Raw genomic sequence first — 20762 nt, 5'->3', positions numbered from 1 at the left:
TGCAAATCCTGGAGATCCGAGCTGAAAATGTGTTACTGGAAAAGTGCAGCGGGTCAGGCAACATCCAAGGAGCAGGAGAATCCATGTTTCGGGGATGAGCACTTCTTCATACAGCCCTTGGTCATAGTATTGAGTACAGGAGTTGGGAGGTCATGTTGGTGCTGTGCAGAACATTGTTGGAAAGTTGCATGCAGTTCTGGTCTCCTTCCTATCGACAAGATGCTGTGAAAAGTGGAAGAGTTCAGAATTAATTTGCCAGGATGTTGCCAGCGTTGGAGGATTTGTGCGATAGGGAGAGGCTGAACAGGCTGGGGCTGTTTTCCAGGAGTGTCGGAGGGTGAGTGGAGACCTTACAGAGGTTTGCAAAATGATGAGGTGCATTGATAGGATAAATAGGCGAAGTTATTTCCCTGGATTGGGGAGTCCAGAACGAGATGGCACAGGTTTAGGGTGGGAAGGGAAGATATAAAAGAGACCAAGAGGCAACTTTTCCACACAGAGGGTGATGCGTGTTTGGAATGAGCTACCAGATTAGATGATGGAGGCTGGTGCAATTTCAATATTTAAAAGGCATTTGGATGGGAGCATGAATCGGAATGGTTTGCAGGGATATGGGCCACGTGCTGGCAGGTGGGATGAGATTAGGTTGGGATATCTGGTCGGCATAGACGGTTTGGACCGAAGGGTCTGTTTCAATGCTGTACATCCAATGACTCCATGACTCTTCTTATCCTTGTTTTCACTTTTACTCTCTTCTGTCTTTCTCTTCAATATTCTCCCCCCATCTTTACGTCTTTCTATTTCATCAGCGTTCCTTCCATATTTCTCTCTTCATTTCTCCAAATCTCGAACTATTTCATTCTTTTTTTCTGTCGATTCACATATATCGCTTCACCTGTCTGTCACACTTCTACAGTTGTCTCCTGTTTAATATTCATCGTTATCTCTGTATGACACTTTTTTCCGGTGTCTCATTTTCACTTTTTCTTGCTTTCCCCTGCCCCTTGCTTTATTTTCTCTTTCTGCCTTTTGTCTGTCGTTCCAGGAAATGGAAAAAACAGAAATGACAGAGCAAGAGAAGCTGGGAGAATGGAGGTTCTCCCTGAACGACTAGAATGAGACAGCCATTTCAATTGCAGAATTCTGTCGATTCTCTGGTCTAAAATAGTGTGCGAAAATAGACAGAGGCGAATGTCAGTGGATGTGTGGGGCTACTTTTAAGCAGCTATTTCATAACACGCAGCAATGATTGACTATGGCAAAATGAAAGACTCGAGAAAAAGATGAACCAGCCATGGTGCACAAAAGCTGTCAAGGATACAAACCAATCACAAACGAAAGAATTCAGATTGGCAAGCAATAGTGTCGGCGAATTTGGGATGTTTATTTTCGGAACCAGAAACAGGCAATACAGAGCTAAATGAAAAGGAACAGCACAAAATTGACAAGAAATATAAAAACCAGCTGCAAGAGCGTTTGCATACAGAATTAACAAAATACAATATGTGTGTAAACTTTGGAAAAAAAGTCAGGATATCATAAGTGGGACAGCCGGAGGATGGAAATGGGGAGTTGATTTCAGGGAACAGGCAGAGAATTAACAACAATATTTCGCATTGTTCTTCACAGGGGACGTCACGGATTATGTAATAGAACATAGAATATTAAAAAGAGAACGTTACAGAACACGAGAGGTTCTTCTGCCGTCAAAGACGTGCTGACCTGTCAATTTAATCTGACACCCATCGAACATACACCGTTCCATTGTTGTCAATATATATGTCCAATGCCTATTTAAATGCCCGAAACGTCGGGGTATTTACTACCTTTGTAGACAGGCCGTTCCATGCTGATACTACTCTCTGAGTAAAGAAACTGCTCATTGTACCAGACCTAAATGTATCACTCCTCAAATTTTATGCCTGGTTCTCTCTGTCTGACCTTCACCGAGGGAAAAGTATCTCACTGTCCACCCAACCTAACCCTTGGATTATGTTATACGTCTCGATGGAATCACCTCTCAACCTTCTTCTATCCAACGAAATCAGTTTCAGTTCGCTCAGCCTTTCCTCGTCAAACATTCCTTCCATTCAAGGCAACACCTGAGGAAATTTCATCTGAACCCTTTCCAAAGCTTCCACGTCATTCCTATATTGTCGTGGCCAGAAATGTACAAATACTCCATGTTCGGCCTTACCAGTGTCTGTACACCTGAAACATGACCTGTCGGTTCCGAAACCACTCACCCTACCAATGAAAGCCAACACACCGGATGCCTTTTTGACAACCCTATCAGCCTGGGTGGAAAGTTTCAAGGATTTATGTACTTGGACAAAGTTATCTCTCTGTTCATATGTACTGTCAAGAATTCTATCACTACCCCAGGACTCTGCATTCCTGTTACTTCGGAAGTGAACTCGCTGACACTTTTCTGTGTTAAACTTATTTGCCACTTCTCAGCCCAGCTCTGCATCTTATCTATGTCGTTCCGTTTCCCATAACATCCGTCGGCAATATTCACAACTCTGCCTACCTGAGTGTCATCAGCAAATTTACTAACCCATTCTTCTATGTTCACATCCATATCATTTACAAAACTGACAAACAGAAGAGAGCCAAAAACAGATCCTTGCGGCACTCCACTGATAACTGATCTTCAGAATGAACATTTTCAATCAATTACCACCCGCTGTCTTCTTCCAGCTAGCCAAATTCTGACTCAAACCGCTAAATCACCTTCAATCTCGAAACCCTGTATTTGTGCAATAGACTACTGATCGGAAACTTATCAAATGCCTCACTGAGGTTAGTATGCCCACATCAGCCGCTTTGCCTTCATTCACATGTTTTGTCACCTTCTTGAAAAACTCAATAAGGTTATTGAGGCACGAACTACCCTTCTCAAAACCGTGTTGACTGTCCTTAATCAAATTACTGCTTTCAAGATGATATAAATTTTATCTCTCACAATATTTTCCAACAACTTACCCAACCGAAGGAAGTCTCACAGACCTTTCATTATCAGGTTTATCCCGACTCCCCCTCTTATGCACCATAACAGCATTTGCTGTCCTCCAATCTCCTGACACTACTCCTGTCGCCACTGATGACATAAAGGTCAAAGGAAAATGCTCTGCAATTTTGCCTCTGCTTTCCAGAGAAAAGGAGCGTAATCCTCATCCAGCCCAGGGGACGTACCTATGATCAGATTTTTCAAAATTGCTAAAAACCTCCTCTTTGTCATCCACAATCCCATCTAAACTATTAGCCTGCATCTCCATATTCTCACTAACATTTCCCTTTTCCAATGTCAACACTGATAAAAAGTCTTCATTCAACACTTCCCCATGTACTCAGTTTCCACGGTCACCCTCCCACTACAATCTTGAATTGGCCTAATCTTCCTCCAGTCATTCTTTAATTCCTGATATTCGTATCATTAGCCTGAGAGCTTTCCTTGACCTTATCCAGTAGCAATTTCTCATCTCCTGACTCTTCTTAGCCGTCTCTGTGGGTCTTCTCTGGCGAACGTATAACTCTCAAGCCCCCTAATGACACTTCACACCTTGTCCTGCCATTAGCCTTTTTCTCTCTCGTACAAGAGCTTCAACTTCTTCAGTAAACCATGGCTGATAGGTGTATACATATCAAGAACTCACAGTAACAACTCCTTGAACAAGGTCCACATTTCATGTGTGTCCATCCCTTGCAGTTTCCTTCCCCATCCTATGCATGTTAAATCTTGCAAATCGCATCATAATTCCCTTCCCCCAGTTATCCCTCTTGCCCTGCAGTATACACCCGTCCTGCCCATTGCTATTGCAAACATAACCAAATTGTGATCACGATCGCCAAAGTGCTCACTACCTCCAAAACTAACATGTGGCCGCATTCATTCCCCAGTACCAATTCCAGTATGGCATTGGCCCTTGTTGTCCTGTCTCCATACTGTGTCAGAAAGACCGCCTCCGTGCTTTGGACAGAAACTTACCTATCTAAACTACTTGAACTATATTATTCCCAGTCAGTATTTGGAAAGTTAAAGTCCACCATAAAAAAATACTCAGTTACTACCATTCCTATCGCGAATCATCTTTGTTATTCTTTCCTCTACATCACGAGAACAATTCGGAGACCTGTAGAAAACTCCCAGCATGGTGACCTCCCCTTCCCTGTTTCTAACCTTAGCCTAAACTACCTCAGTGGATGAATCCTCAAACGTTATCTCAGCTGCTGTAATACCACCTTTAATTAACAATGCCAACCCCAGTCCAAGCACACCCCTTTTAGCATCTTCTCTGTTCTTACTGAAACGTCTAAATCACAGAATCTATCACAGTCATTCTCTCCCTCCTCTAACTATGTCTCTGAAGTGGCCACAACATCGAAATCCCCGGGATCAATCCCTGCTGCAAGTTTTCCGACCGTACTCTGGATGCTCCTTGCATTTAAGTACACACATTTCATATCAAAATCCTGATTGCCGGTGCACTCTTACGACCTTGTAATCCAATCACTGATTTCACTCCCCTCAAACGCCTGTTCACTGGAACTACAGTTCAGATTCCCATCTCCCTGCTGCATTTAGTTTAACTCCTTCCCTGAAGAACATTGCAACTCAACCCCTACTCCAGATATTTGTACCCCTCTGTTAATGCGAAGTCCACTTTGTTTGTAGAGGTGCCACTTTTTCCAGACAGAGCACCAATTATGCAAGAATAAATGATGTATGCAAATGCTGCCCTTGCTAGTGATGACGACAACACGTGAAACAAATGTATTAAAGGCGAAATAAACCAAAGAGCTGTGAATGCTGGATCTCTGAAATAAAATTCTCCAGTATCTGAAAATGTTGGGGAATCTCTGCAGGCATGGAGCCTCTGTCGGGAGAAAAAAAAACAAGATAAATTTCGAGTTCAGAAAATGTACCTCACATCAGAACAGAAAGCAACTGGGAAATAATGTTATATGTTTTGGAATCAGGGATGGTTGGGCTTGGGATGGGGGGACGGTGTAGTCGGGTGTATGGTTTGAATTGAATGGATGGAGAAATGCCCAGAAAAAGAAGGGGGAGAAAGAAGAAAAGGGGGCAAAGGGAATCCTAATGATGAATTTGAAGTAAAACAAAACGGGAGTTTATTCCAACTTTTCTGATTTCTCGTGTTCACGTCCATTTAGGTATGTCCTGCTTAAAGTGAGTTTTGTTCCCTCTGTCTCTCTTCTCTGGGTATTTTGATCAAATCATGGGAAAACTGGTGCTGCCATTATATTTGCTGAGATAAATAAAGGTAATGCGAATTGTCAACTACGTCTTTGGTCAGAGGAACTGTTACTATGGGACTGTGCAGAAATGTAACGACTGTCTCAGCTAACAGTAAAACTGAGGCATTTTCAACACTGAATTGGTGCACGATTTGTGTGGGAAAACGACTTGCTTCTGTCATTGGAAAGTCAGTGGAGGCGCAGTGGATGCTTTCTTCGGGTTTGTGTTGTCAGCTGTGTTCACTCAAGGTTATCCGAATGTCTAGTGACCCCTCTCTTGATGAGATATGGGTACTGCATTGACAGTGTGTCTGGGTCCATGGTAAATAATTGATCAGAGACTGCACAGAAGGGAAGGTCTGGATACAAGGAGGAGAAAGTCATTGCACTATACTCCCTGAGATTTCCAGTGACATTTTTCAAAGCTGAATCCATTTAAATGTGAAAACAGCTTGTTCCAAAACGAGATGGGCGCTGAGCTGTGTCTCCACATTCAGTACAACCTATAGCCTTCCATCTGGGACAGGACTGTGCTGACACTCAGCATTAGGTGAACTGGATTGATTCTGGAAATTTCAGGCAGGACTGGTCGACATATCCATCATCTCCAGAGTGCAGTTCACTGATGCATCATTAGTTGACAGAACTTCCTTATTTCTGTGCACTATGTTATGGAGAAAGTCACCTCCAACTGCTCCTGTCTAGCAGATTTGAGGGGTGAATGGAACATAGTTACATGGGACTGAGGAGCAGGTGTGTGTCACTGGTCATTTCGAGCCATCTCCACTTCTCAGTTAGTTTATGGGTGATCAAGTTGTGGTCTCGTCCTCACTTCCTGCCTGTGTCTCATTATCACTGACTCACTTCTCTGTCAATTAATTAAAGAGCACATTGAAGAAATGTAAACAGAGAGGCACCACAAACATCTGAAGAAGAGAATTCCCACTCGAAAGGTCCTTACAGTTTTTCTCCTCAACTCTCTTACAGAGTCACACAGCACGGGTCCTCGTCCACACTGACCAGTCATCCCAATCTAATCACGTCCCATTGGACAGAAGTGGACCCATATTCCTCCAACTCCTTCCTATTAATATGAATATCGTAGTGCCTTTTTAATTTGTAACGTTACCATCCTCCATCACCTTCTCTGTTGGCCAGTTCCACACACACACACACCACACTCTGATGAAAATTCTGTCCCTTTTGTATCTTTGTCCTCTCACCTTAAATATTTTTCCTTTAGTTTTTTGCTCCACGATCCTGGGAAAAATACCTTGGCTATTCAGGCTATCCAGCCCCCGCATGATTTTATAAGCCACTATAATGTTACGCCCAGGCCTCTGATGCTCCAATGTCAAACATAAAGCCCCAGCTGCGCAGCGTTTTCCTGAGAGTCAATCACTCCTTTTTTAGCAATTTGCTTGTAAATCTTTTCTGCACTTTGTCAAGTTTAACAACATCTTTTCGATAGCAGTGAGAACCAAATTAAACACATTATTCTAAATGTGCCAAACCAACATTGCGCACAGTCGTAACATCATCTCCCAAGTTGCATACTCAATGCGCTGACAAATGAAGTCAAATATATCAAAAGCCTTCTTCACGACCCTGTCTACTGTGACTCCACGTTCCAGGAAATATGACCCTGCACCCTTTTGTTCTCTAACACTCCCCAGGTCCCAACCATAAATTGTGCAAGCTCTGCCCTGTTTTTACTTCCCAAAATACAACACTGCGCATTTGTCTAAATTAAACACAATTTGTCACTTCTTAGCCTATTGACCCAGCTGATCAAAGTCTCATTCTACTCTGAGGTAAACATTTCTGGCCCACTCTTCCTCGAATTTTATCTCACCTGCAAACATACTAAACAGGCAAATGTTCACATTCAAATCATTTATATAAATGACACGAAGTAGTGAACTCAGCACCTGTGGTACACCACTGGTCACAGGGTTCCAGTCTGGAAAGCAATCCTGTGCGAACCACTATCTCCTATCTTCAAAATAATTTTGTAGTCAAATAGCTTGGATCCATTTTAAATCTAGCATGACTAACGCGTCTGCCAGATGGCATCCTGTCGAGCGCCGAGCTGAAGTCTACATGAATAACGTCTCCCACACTGCCTTCATCAATCTTCTTTTTCACCTCCTCAAAAGGTAATCGAGTTTGTTAGACATGATTTCTCATGTACAAAGCCATGATGAGTATTCCTAATCTGTCGTTGCATATAAAAATGCGTGTAAATCCCCATCACAGTCAATTCTGTTCAACAACCTATGCACCAATATTATCAGGCTCACTGATTTATTATTCGGGTCATCATTCAACACATGAAGTTATTCAGCTCTTACACGCTGCTGTCTGTGGGATTACTTCCAGAACAGTTGGATTGGGCTCAATTCCCTTTCCTTGAGGAAGTGGGCAGATTCCAATGAATCTTCATCAGAAATCCGGCATGAGTGGTAAAGATGACTGAGGAGTTTTCAGCTCACAGATATTACTGGGAGGAGGAATACGGCGAGAGAGAGGGAGCAATAGGCTATTCCTTCTCAGGAAGATTGCACCTTCTGCTCTCTGAGTTGAATCTCACAATAACATTATCCATCACCAAAGTGGACCGAATGAGGTCTCTTTGAACAATGATAGAACTGTATGAATTCATTACATTCCCTGTTCCACGTAGGGACATCATTGTTGCTGTCGTACACAATGTCATTTCTTTCGTAACAAGTAGTCCCATTAGATTTGAATAGGTGTTCAAATGTGCCAGTATAATTTAAAATGCATCGTTTAATATCTTTACAATGTTTGTATATTAATGAATGTGGCTTATTCTTAAATGACCTCCACAGTTTTATTCTCCCATACAAGATAAAATATTCAGCAGGTATTCACTAGCTCAAAACTTTATATGGACATGAAGAATATTTCTCATTATAAGGCCTAAACGACTAATTGTGCATATCACAATACCTTCGTTCTAAGATTGAGTAAAGAGTAAAATCTTTGAAAACTTTCCAAAGTCATTGGTTGTTCACTGCAGGGAATTACAACCGCACACAGTACATTAGATATGGTCACAGTAATGGCCTGTACCGATGCAGTAAAAAAAGTCAATACAATCTTACCCTATACCATTTGCAAGAAACAGTGTCATTCCATTTGTTTTCTAAATAATTTGCTATATCTACAGACTATCTTGATGTGATTTGTGTGCCAGGGCACAGAAATCTGCATTCTGTCTCCAATTGTATAATTTACAGTTGTTTTATGCTTCCTCCAAAGCACAAGGTTTGCATTACTGACATTGCGCTATTTCACTCTTTGCCAACAATTTGCTCACTTCCCTTCCCTGTCTGTATCCCATTGCAGAAACTATGTCTCCAATTGACATTTTATTGAATGATTATCATGGTGTATGAGCAAACTAAGCTCCAGTCCATTCAGCCCCTTCCTTCAAATCATTAAACTTGATGGTAATTTGTTGATAACCTCAAATTGATCCCTGATGAATCCCATTGGTTTTAGCTATCCAAACTGAAAATCTATAATTATTCCTTACCTGTATTTCACGATAGCTAACCAGGGCTCCCCTGTTCCTGTGTACCACCTTAGAAAGGCTGTATTGCCTCCTGCTGTGCCTTGTCGATGGTTGTCGAGGTTTTTCTGAGTTCAGAAGTACTCCATTAGGATCATTTGTTGTCAGAGGTGAGGTCGCACTGTCAATGATCCGGATCTCTAAGAGGTTAAAAGATGAGCACAAAACGTTGATTAACTTTTGAGTACAACGCTACATGGTCAAAAATGCGTTCTTACAGATTTAGCGAGAGATCTATTTTGCAGTCTCAGTCATGTGCTCAGTTTTCACCAGACACATATTGAGGGGGAGAGAAGATTTCCTCTTTTCCTAATTAACATATGCCCCTTTAACAACGCAACTAGTTCAGATAATCTTAATCATTAATTTCATTTTTGGCTCTTGATGCTGTCTTTTCCCCGAGGTTGGGAGTCCACAACTAGTGGGCATAGATTTAGGGAGAGAGGGGAAAATTGAAATGGGATCCATGGGCAACGTTTTCACATGCAGGATGATGCGTGTATGGCATCAGTCACCTGAGATAGTTGTGGAGGCTTGTACTTAGAAAGACATCTGAATCGGTCTTTGGAAAGGAATAGTTTCGAGGGAAATGGGCCAAATACTGACATTGAAACTAAATTAAATTAGGACATCTGGTAAGTAGGAGTAAAAGATCTGATCTGTAATGTATATCTGTATGACGCGAATAATACTTCATTCTATTCCAGTGTAACTCTTTAGGGGAGCAGAATGGGCTCAGCCTATCTCATCGCAGTGGTACTGACTGGCTGAATTGGGACTTCCTCTGCCTCTGTGAGACCACTGTGGGTTGCAGTGAAGGAGGAGCTACTGTGGCTCAGAGCTGCGGGAGGCCATTTTACCCTCGAAACTGCTTTTCTCTTTGGGAACATCACCTTTTAGTGTATAAGTCCCGCTCAGTTTTTACTTTCCAAAATGTAGCACCTCACCTTTATCTGAATTAAACTCCATCCGCCACACCTCAGCTCATTAGCCCATCTCATCGTGATCTCGTTATATTCTGAGAAAACCTTCTTCTCTATCCTGTACACGTCCAGTTTTGGTGTCATCTGTAAACGTATAAACCATACGTCCTATGTTCACATTCAAATCATTTAGAGAAATGACGAACAGCAGTGGACCCAGCACTGGTGCTTGCGACACGGCACTGGTCATCGGCCGACGGGCTGAAAAGCAACCTTTGTCTGCCAACAGATGTCTTCCCATTTCATTCGAAATCTGACTGACATTTTCTTCCTATTTTCCATGAGATTTAACCTTACTAAGCAGTCGACCATGAGTAAAATTATCGAACGTTTTACTGAAGTCCCGAGCCCTGCTCTGCACTCAACAATCCTCTTCGCTACTTCTTCCAAAATAATCAAGTTAATGAAATGTAATTTCCTTCGCAAACAACCAGCTTGACTATCCCTAATCAGACCTTGTACTTACAAATCTTATCCTCAGTGTTCCCTCCAGCAGCTTGCCCACCACAAATGTTTATCTCAATAGTCTATAGTTGCCTCGCTTTTCCTTCCCAGGTTGTTTCATAATGGCGTCACGTTAGCCACCCTGATGTCTTCCTATACCTCAACTGTGGCTACTTAAGATAAAGATATGTTGGTAAGGAGCCCAATAATCCCTTCCCGAGCTTCCCACAGAGTTGTCGGGTAACCATATCAGGACCCATTAAGTGCATTTTGTTAAACAGCATGTGGCTCGTAAATAGAATGAACATCCCGAGGAAGTGATGGATGTGGGTGAAGTTACAACGTTTCATAGACATTTGATTAAGTGCAAGAATTAAGATGAAGTTTAGAAAAAATATGGGTCAAGTGCAGGCAGGTGGGAATGGTGTAGTTTGAGATCATCGTGAGAATGGACTGTATGCTCCGATAGATCTGTTTTCAAAAATTCTGCGTAACTCGATAAGTTCATGTGTGTTTCTATGCCCAAGTATATGTCTACCTATTTGTGCCCGTATGGATCTGTTTCTGTGTCTATATGAGCCTCTCCATACTCCTCGGTGCATATCTTTCTTTCATTGTTGCTGCGTTAGTGTGTATATGTATATTTGTATCTCTGCCTCTGCATCTGTGTACAACAAGAAATCTTTTATTTTGGGGGTGAATCATTGAAATGGGGGTCAAAACCTCCATCCAAACCTCTTCCTCTGTCTGTCCCTCTTCTGTTTTAAGTGATACAATGCCACACTCTTCTGATCTGATTTAGGACTGTTCAGTCATTTCTAAAATGTAAGATGATGTTAAAGTTACAGAATGTGCATTAAAATTCGTCTTATCTCCTTCTAAAATAGATCACTCAGAGTTGCTGGGATATAATTGCAATGGAAACGTGTACACTGTTCCTTTTGTTAGAGATAGTGCAAGAACTTACTTCGTGTTACCGTATTTCTTATATTATAGTTTCTGGAGTGTGTCGGAGATGCTGCAAGGTGACCAGGAAGCAGTGGAGCTTGTCGGGATAAGTCTGTATACAGTCTAAGTTAATTCACTTTAGGTCACCTGTTCTTGATATCCTGACATCTGTCAGAGAGTTCGTGAGTTTACATATTTGGGCTGTTGCTTTTGCCAAAAGACTATTTGGGTACTGTCTCCAATTTTTCCTACTCCTCTAATCAAATTAACATATCTGTGTGTCTGTTGGGAAGATGGCAATTGTTATATTTTCGTGTTTCGTTTATTTCAGCGGTCTGTTTGAGTATTCAGAATCGTATGATTGGAGATTATGTCAGTCGAATGTTCCTCCGGCATTATGTGGGAGGTAAGGGGCACCTGTATTGTCCCTCCTGAATTCATTTGTGTGATGCCTAAACAACTCCAGCTCGTTGAGGAAATTGGAGTTTCAATTGGATTTTCTTTGGATAACTGAGGAGTTACAGGAAGTTAGCTCCTCCACAACCACGTGAAGAAGGTAAAGTGTCTACTGTCAGAAATAGGAAAAAGAACTGGCAGCAAGTGCAGTAAAGACATGTGGTGGTTCCCCTGAACAGCAAGTATACCGTGTTGGATACTGTTTGGGGGTTGGGCTACTTACCAGAGGAAAACGATATGGTGCAGGTCCCGGGCGCAGAGTCTGTCTCTGTTGCCCAGAGTGGAAGGGGAAGAGGAAGAGTTTTGTCATTGGTGATTTCATTGTCAGGAGGACAGGTAGGAGGTTTTGTGGGAACGACGGAGAATCACGGTTGGTGTGTTTCCTCCCTGGTGTCAGGGTTCATAATATCTCTGATCGTGATTTAGTGAACCTTTCGGAGAAGAGGGAGCAGGCCAAAATCGTGGTCCATCTTGGCACCGACAAAGAAGGTAGGAAGATAGATGTGTATCTCAGGCAGAAATTCGGGGAAGTTGGGTGGAAACTTCTAGCTAGAACAACAGAGATTTTATCTCTGTTTTGTTCGTCGTCACACTTGCAGGTGAAGCGAGGATAAGGAAAAGAATGGGCTGAAGATGTGGCTGCAGGAATAGTATAGAAGAGAGATTTTTGGATTCGGCGATAACTTGAGCTCTATCTGGGGAAGGTGGCTCCGCTAAAACAGGATGGTCGTCGAATGAGCAAAAGAGGTACCAATATCCTAGGGCTGGGGTCAGAATTGTTCATGATATTTGGGGGTGGGGGGGGTGTTTTAAACTAATGCAGCAGGCAAATGACAACATGAACTGTAGTTCCAATGTACAGGAAGTTGAGGGTAAAGAAGTCAGGGATAGGATTACGAGGTCGTGATAGGGCACTTGTCAGCAGGATTTTGAATTGAAATGTGTGTACATCAATGCCAGGAAAATCCAGAATATGATGAGTGAACTTGCAGCCTGGTTTGTAACTGGGATTTCGATGTTGTGGCCACTTCAGAGATGTATCTAGAGGAGGGACTGGAATGTTTGTTGCAGATTCCGCGATGTAGATGTTTCAGTAAGAACAGTGAAGGTGATAAAAGGGGTTGGGGCTGATGTGGAGGGGTTGGCATTGTTAATCAAGTGTAGTATTACAGCAGCTGAGATAACGTTTGAGTACTGAGATAGTTTGCGCTCAGGTTAGCACACAGGAAAGGGGAAGTCACACTATCGGGAGTTTTTCTATAAACTTCTGAATTATTCCAATGATGGAGAGAAAAGGGATAGCAAAGATGATTCTCGATTGGAGCGAGAGTAAGTGAGTAGTTGGTATGGGGACATAAACTTCCCCAACATATTCTGGGAATAATACAGTTCAAGTATTTTAGATGAGCAAGTTTTTGCTCAATGTGTGCTGGAGAGTTTTCTGACACATTATGTAGACAGGCCAACAAAGGGCGATGCCATACTGGATTTGGGACTGGGGAATGAACGCGGCCTGGTGTTAGATTTGGATGTAGGTGAGCACTTTGACGATTGTGATCACAATTTGAGTATGTTTACATTAGCAATGGGCAGGGATGGGTAGATACAGCAGAGAAAGAGGGATGATTGGGAGAAAGACAATTATGATGCGATTAGGTAAGATTGAAAAAGCATAGAAGGGAAGGAAACTGCAGGAATGGACGCACGTGAACTCGGAGCTTGTTCAAGGAGTTGCTATAGTGCGTCCTTGATAAGTAAATACCTATCAAACATGGCATACTAAAGACGTTAAAGCTCTTGTAAGGAGGTAGAAGATGGCTGACGTGAGGATAACATGTGTAGCCTCAAATAGGTGACTTGAGAGTTATACATTAGCCAGAAATGATGCACAGAGAGGGCTAAGAAGAGCTAGGAGAGGATACGAGAAGTTGCTGCTGGATAAGATCCAGGAAAGTCCCAAGCGTTTGATAGGAATATCAGGAATTAAAGAATGACTACAGAAAGATTAGGCCAATCAAAGATAGCAGTGGGAAGTTTTGCGTGGAAATGAAGTACATAGGGGAGGAGCTTAATGAAGACTTTTTGCCAGTATTCACCTTTGAAAACGGCAATGATAGTAACAATACATATATGTATGGCTCTAGATTAGATGATAGTGTATTTGACAAAGAGGAGGTTTTAGCAATTTTGAGAATTATGAAAATAGAGAAGCCCGCTGGGCTGGATGGGATTTATGCTCGGATTCTCTGAGAAGCCAGGGAGGAGATTACAGGGACGTTAGCTTTGATCTTTATGGTTCATTGTCGACAGGAGGAGTGTCTGAAGTCTGGAGGACAGTAAATGCTGTACCCGTCTTTAAGAAGGGGACTCGGCTTAAACCTGATTATTATAGGTCAGAGAGACTTGTTTCAGTTCTGGGTAAGGTGTTGGAAAATGTTATAAGAGATAATATTTGTATCATCTGGAAAGGAGTAATTTGATTATGGATAGTCCACACGGTTTTGAGAAAGGTTGGTCATACCTCAATCACCTTACTGATTTCTTCGAGAAGATGACATAACAGGTGAATGAAGGCAAAGCGGCTGATGTGTGCATATAAACTTCAGCCAGGCATTAGTATGCTTTCACACGGTAGGCTATTGCACGAAATGCAGCGTTTCGAGATTGAAGCTGATATAACGGTTTGGATCAGAAATTATTTAGATGAAAGAAATCAGCGGGTGGTGATTGGTTGAAAATGTTCATACTGAAGATCAGTTTTCAGTGGTGTGCTGTAAGGATCTGTATTTGGCTATCTTCAGTTTGTCATCTGTGTAAAGTATGTGGCGTAGAAAAATGCTTTTGAAAACCCGCCAATGACACACAGGTAGGTAGATTTGTGGATAGTGCCGGTGGATGTTACTGGTCACAGAGTCACAGAGTCATAGAGATGTGCAGCATAGAAACAGACCCTTCGAACCTACCCGTCCATGCCGAGCAGAGATCACAACCCAATCTAGACTCACGTGCCAGCAGCCAGCCCAAATCTCTCCAAACCCTTCATTTTCATATGCCAATCCAAATGCCTTTTAAATGTTGCAGATGTACCAGCCTCCACCATTTCTTCTGACAGCTCATTCCATACCCGTACCACCCTCTGTGTTAAATAAGGTTGCCTCTGAGGTCTCTTTTATATCTTTCCCCTCTCACCCTAAACCGATGCCCTCTAGTTCTTGACTCCCCGACTCCAGGGAAAATACTTTGCATATTTACAATATCCATGCCCCTCATAATTGTGTAAATCACTATAAGGTCACCCCTCAGCCTCTGATACTTCAGGGAAAACAACCCCAACCTGTTCAGCCTCTCCCCATTGCACAAATTCTACAACCCTGACAACATGCTGTTAATTTTTTTCTGAACCCTTTCAAGTTCCGCAACATCTTTCCAATAGGACAGAGAACCGAATTGCACGCAATATTCCAACAGTGGCCTAACCAATGTCCTGTACAGCGGCAAAATGACTTCCCAACTCCTGTACTCAATGCTCTGATCAATAAAATAAATCATACCAAACGCCTTCTTCACTATTCTATCTGCCACTTTGAAGGAACTATGAACCTGCATTCCAAGGTGTCTTTATTCAGTAAAACTTCGTAGGACCTTACCATTATGTGTATAAGGCCTGCTATGATTTGCTTTCACAAAATGCAGAACCTCGCATTTATCTGAATTTAAATCCATCTGCAACTTCACAGCCCATTGGCCCATCAGGTCAAGATACTATTGTAATCTGAGGTAACCGTCTTCGCTGTCCACTACACCTCCAATTTTGATGTCATCTGCAAACTCACTAACTGTACCTCTTATGTTCGCTTTCAAATTGTTTATGTAAATGACAAAAAAAAACGTAGAGGACCCAGCAATGATCATTTTGGCACACTACTGGACACAGGTCTCCAGTCTGAAAAAAAAACCCTGCACCACCATAATCTGACATCTACCTTTGAGCCAATTCTGAATCCAAATGGCAAGTTTTCCCTGCATTTCATGAGATCGAACTTTGCTAATGAGTCTCCCATGGGGAACATTGTCAAACGTCTTACTGAATTCCATATAGATCACTTCTACCGCTCTGTCCTCATTAATCCTTTTTGCTACTTCGTCAAAAACTTAATTAAGTGAGACATGACTTCCCACGCCCAAAGCCATGTTGTCTGTCCGTAATCAGTCCTTGCCTTTTCAAATACATGTACATCCTTTCTCTCACGATTCCCTCCAACAACTTGCCCACTACCGAGGTCGGTCTCATTCGTCTACAGTTCCCTAGCTTGTCCTTGCCACTCTTTTTAAACAGTGGCACCACTTTCGCCAAAGTCCACTCATTCATCATCTCACCTGTGAATATCAATGATCCAAATATCTCAGCAGATAAGATGCAGAGCTGGGCTGAGAACTGGCAAATGAAGGTTCATGTGGATAATTGTGAGGTATTTCACATCCGAAGACGGAACAGGAATTTGACTACTGGTAAAACTCTTTGCAGTGCAGATGAACAGAGAGATAAAATTGTCCAGGTGCGTAATCCTTGAAATTTTCCATCTAGATGATAGTGTTCCTTGAATTTCTTGTCAATTGGATGCTGCCTGACCTGCTGCGCTTTAGCCAGCAAGACATTTTCAGCTCTGATAGTGTTGTCAAGAAGGCATACGGTGTGTTAGTATACGTTTATTACTGTGTGACTGCTTTCGAAACCAGCAAGTCATGCTTCAAGTATACAAGACACTGGTAAAGCCGCACATGGAGTACTGTGCGCAGTTCTTTTTACCGCGTTATAAGATGGACTTGGAAGCTTTGGAAAGGGTTTAGAGGAGATTTATTAGAGTGTTGCCTGGAATGGAAGGAAGGTTTTACGTGTAAAGGCTGAGGGAACTGAAGCTACTTGCATTGGAGAGGAGAAGGTTGAGAAGTGAATTCATCAAGACGTATAACATAATCCAAGGGTTAAGTAGGGTGGACAGTGAAGGCGTTTTTCCTCGCATGGTGAAGGCTTACACAAGCGGACGTAGTTTAAGATTGAGGGGTGACAGATTTATGTCAGATACAATGAGTTGTTTCTTTACTGAGAGAGTGGTAGTGGCGTGGAATGGCCAGCCTGCAACTGTAATCGATCCCCCGATATTCAGGGCATTTTAATGGGCATTGGACATACATGCAGACAACAATGGATTGGTGTATGTTCGATGTGCATCAGATTAAATTGATAGGTCAGCACAACATCGAGGGCCGAATAACATGTTTTGTTCTGTGTTCTATGGACTGGTCTATGTTTTATCTTTTATGTTCGATTAAATACTTCGTGACTCCCGCTGTAAGAAACTATATAAAATATTGTAGTAAATTCTCTGCCTGTTCCCTGAAATCAATTCCCCAGTTACATCCTCCAGCTGTTCCACGTATGATTCTCTTCCAAGGGTCAGAAGAACTTTGTATTTTTTAAAATCTGTCGGGAAAAGGGCTTGCAGTGAGTTTATAAATGTGTTGCCAATTATATGCTTTCACCTCAGTCGATTTTCGCATTCCGTTTGAGACCAGAAATACCACATACTTCTGCAATTGAAATGCATGGTTCTGTCCCATCATCCAGCGGGAACTTGCATGTGTGGTTGAACAGCTGAAAGTGATTCCATTCTCCCAGTTTCTCTTGCTCTATCATTTCTGTTTGTTTTCTTCACATTTACTGTAAAGACAGAGAAAAGTCAGACTTTTTCTCTCCCATAAGGTACTGACCATATTTTGAATTTTTTTTGTTTTCTTCCCCTCAATGCTTCAGGCAGAGTGTAAGCCAAATGATCAAAGTTGGCGTTGATATTCCAACAGTACCCATACGCTTTCTCATATGCTTGTTGCAATGTAGTTTGTGCAGGAGGTGAGTATGCTTGTGTTTTCAATTTGTATACATGCATCCCTGTGACTGGTTTTGTGGATGTGTTTGAGTGCGATTACCTCTGTGACCACCTCTACGCGCAATTTCAAATAGTTTAAATGAGTGAAACACAACATGATGACTCAGAATCTAAGACTTCCTGTCTCTCTGCCCCTTTTGCATTCAGAATGGTACAATCCCACGCTCCCTACATCATCGTGCACACATTCAATATTTGCTTGGTGAATACAACATCAATCACGTTAAACCCCTCAAGTTAATCCAATCGATTACCCAGTCCACACTGCATGAAACAACGACAGTCACATTGGTCCTGCGGTCCCCCAGGGGTGGCATGGTGTTTAGAATTGCTGCATCATAGTGGCAGAGAGCCACGTTCAGTTCCACCCTCGGTGGATATCTGTGTGGATTTTGCATGTCATTGCTGCATCTCCAAGATTGTTCTTTGAAACTATGGAGACACCTTGCTCGGCTGAATGACTTGTTTCTGTACTGTAGGTGTTTAATGCCAGTGGACTGCTCCTCGACAACATTGACAAATTGATCAAAAGTTAAATGCAAGTCGGTAAACGTCTTCCATGTTTGTTTTCTCTTTAGTTGGATGTGCGAGGGTAATTCTGCTGTTGCAATCATTTTCTTACAGTTGTATGGTGCAATACAATGACGGGTGCAGCTAATGAGTCTGACATCTGCACATTTATCTCCCAAAATGTGAGCCTTCTTGACAGAATTAAACTTGGAATTTTCTTTCCTTTCTTCCTTCCTTCCATCCTACCTCTGTCTTCCTTCCTCGCTCTTCATTCCTCTCAATTCCTTCCTCTCTCTTCCTTTCACATCTTTTTTCCTCTCTCTTTCTTTCTATCTCTTTCTTTCCCTCTTTCTTTCCTTATATCCCTTTTCTATGCTTTTCACTCCCTTTCTCTGTCTTTCTTACTTTCTTTCTCTATCCTCTTTCTGTCTATTTCTCTCTCTCTCTTTCCTTGTTTATCTCTGTCCTTCTTTCTTTCTTCCTTCAACACCACTGCAGCATTCACCAATACTGTACATATTTTCACTATCTGTTCGTGAGGAATGCTGGCCGTTTGGTTATTTGTTTCTCGTCGCATTTTCCATTTGAGAATGTTTGGGTATGCGAGTGAAATTCTACTTGAACCATCTGCTGCCCCGGTGCTATGGAACGGCCCACAGAGAAATGTTTGGGAGGGAATTCTCGGATTTTGATCACAGAGAAGGAATCTCTGACACATTTCCAAATCTGGATGATGAATGGATCTGAAAGGAACTTGCAGGGAGCTGTATATCTACCACGGTTCACATTCTAGATGAAGGTGATCATGGAAATGGAAGGAGCATCTTATTACATACCTGCTCATTCTCGAGGTATTATTACTTGGTCATTTGCTATGGACTCAAAATGTTAGGCGCTGAAAAAGACCAGTTTGAAGGCGACTGTGTTTCTGCTATTCGTTGGAGATTAATCCCCCTCCACTCCCCAAACTAGCGACAATATAACGCATACCGGGCACAATCTATAATAAGACACGTGACGCGACATGTAAGCAATGCGGTGAGGGCTTTATTCACGATTCAATAGAAATGGAAAAGGTTTTATGGGGGTGTACACAGTCAGGAGCGAATAAATTACAGAGACAGCAGTTAGTTTCAGCCACAGCCTCAGATGAACCTTGGTCGTCCGCATTTATACTTTCACAATTCAATTTAAGTCAGCTTCGCAGCACTTGAGAAGTAATAAGCATTGCTCTTCCAGCTGGACTTACCCCCTCTTTACACATTCCTAGTCTGCATACTCCTCCAGTGGTTTGACAGCCAATGGTTACAACTGGAAAGTAAAGACCAGGAGGTAATTCATGAAGTGGTGAAATAATTGTATTGATAAAGAAACCAGCACAAATGGTTCTGAACTAAAATAAATTCAGCACTCATGGGAAATGAACGCACTGCTTCACAAATGTCATGCGACTCGATGGTGGAGATGCAGGACTGTCACTAGAATCACAATCCATGACTAACTATTCTGAGGTGAAAGCTGAAAAAGCGTTGCTGGTTAAAGCACAGCAGCTCAGGCAACATCCAAGTGAAAAGGAAATTTTACGTTTCGGGCCTGAGCCCTTCATCAGGAATGATTCGTGATGAAGGGCTCTCTCCCAAAACGTCGAATTTCCTGTTCCTCAGATGCTGCCTGACCAGCTGTGCTTTAACCAGCAACACATTTTCAGCTCTGATCTCCAGCATCTGCAGACCTCACTTTTTACTCTAACTATTCTGAGGACATTCTCAATGGAAAGTAATGAAGTTCGGATGATATTCAAATTGCGTAAAGAAAGTAAGAAACACCTACTCTACTCATTTCCTTCAGGGAAAGTTAACTGATTTTTTTTTCCCTTTTCTTCTTTATATGTGACTCCACATTCACCGAAATGTGATGGATTACTGAATGCCCTTTGGAGCCATTAGGAAGATGCAATAAATGTTGGTTTTCCAAGAGATGTCTCAATCCCACGGACAGATTTTGTACATATCAACTAATTAAATTTAGACACTCGTAAATCTAAACACTACAGACGAGAACGTGGTCTTCAGGGGGATGAATCTCCTCCACCTGACCTTCTGAATGTTTCTACACGATGTTTCATGATACATGGACTCATCTGAAAAGAAATTACGTGGTTGCAATCCTTCATCAGCAGTGCCCATATGCACCGTCATCAAGAATTCAAGAACTATGAACAGGGAAGTTCTCATGGTCACTGATTTCTTTTTTCTGCATTATGAACAACCTGGAGAATTGCAATTCTTTATATGATAACACAAATTATATTGCTGTTAATAATTTCAAAAGAAGAACTATTCCGTGATGTTCACTCATCAGTCAAACATCTACTCAGATTAAGGAGATTTGTAAGTGGAGAGACAGACATGAACCATGATTAACCTGGTGAAAACCAATGAGAGCACTCTGCAATGTTTCAGCTAAGTAAAATCAAATATGGAGGGCTACCATCGAACCATGGTTCTAGAACTGATAAACTCAAATTACAATGTAAATGCTTCTTCTTGTTCATTCAGTCGGTGTGGGAATCACTCGTTTGACCAAATTTATTGTATATCTCTAATTATACAG

Source organism: Hemiscyllium ocellatum, chromosome 49, assembly GCF_020745735.1.
Source record: "Hemiscyllium ocellatum isolate sHemOce1 chromosome 49, sHemOce1.pat.X.cur, whole genome shotgun sequence".
NCBI classification, from domain to species: Eukaryota; Metazoa; Chordata; class Chondrichthyes; order Orectolobiformes; family Hemiscylliidae; genus Hemiscyllium; species Hemiscyllium ocellatum.
Note: the sequence above shows the minus strand (reverse complement) of the source record.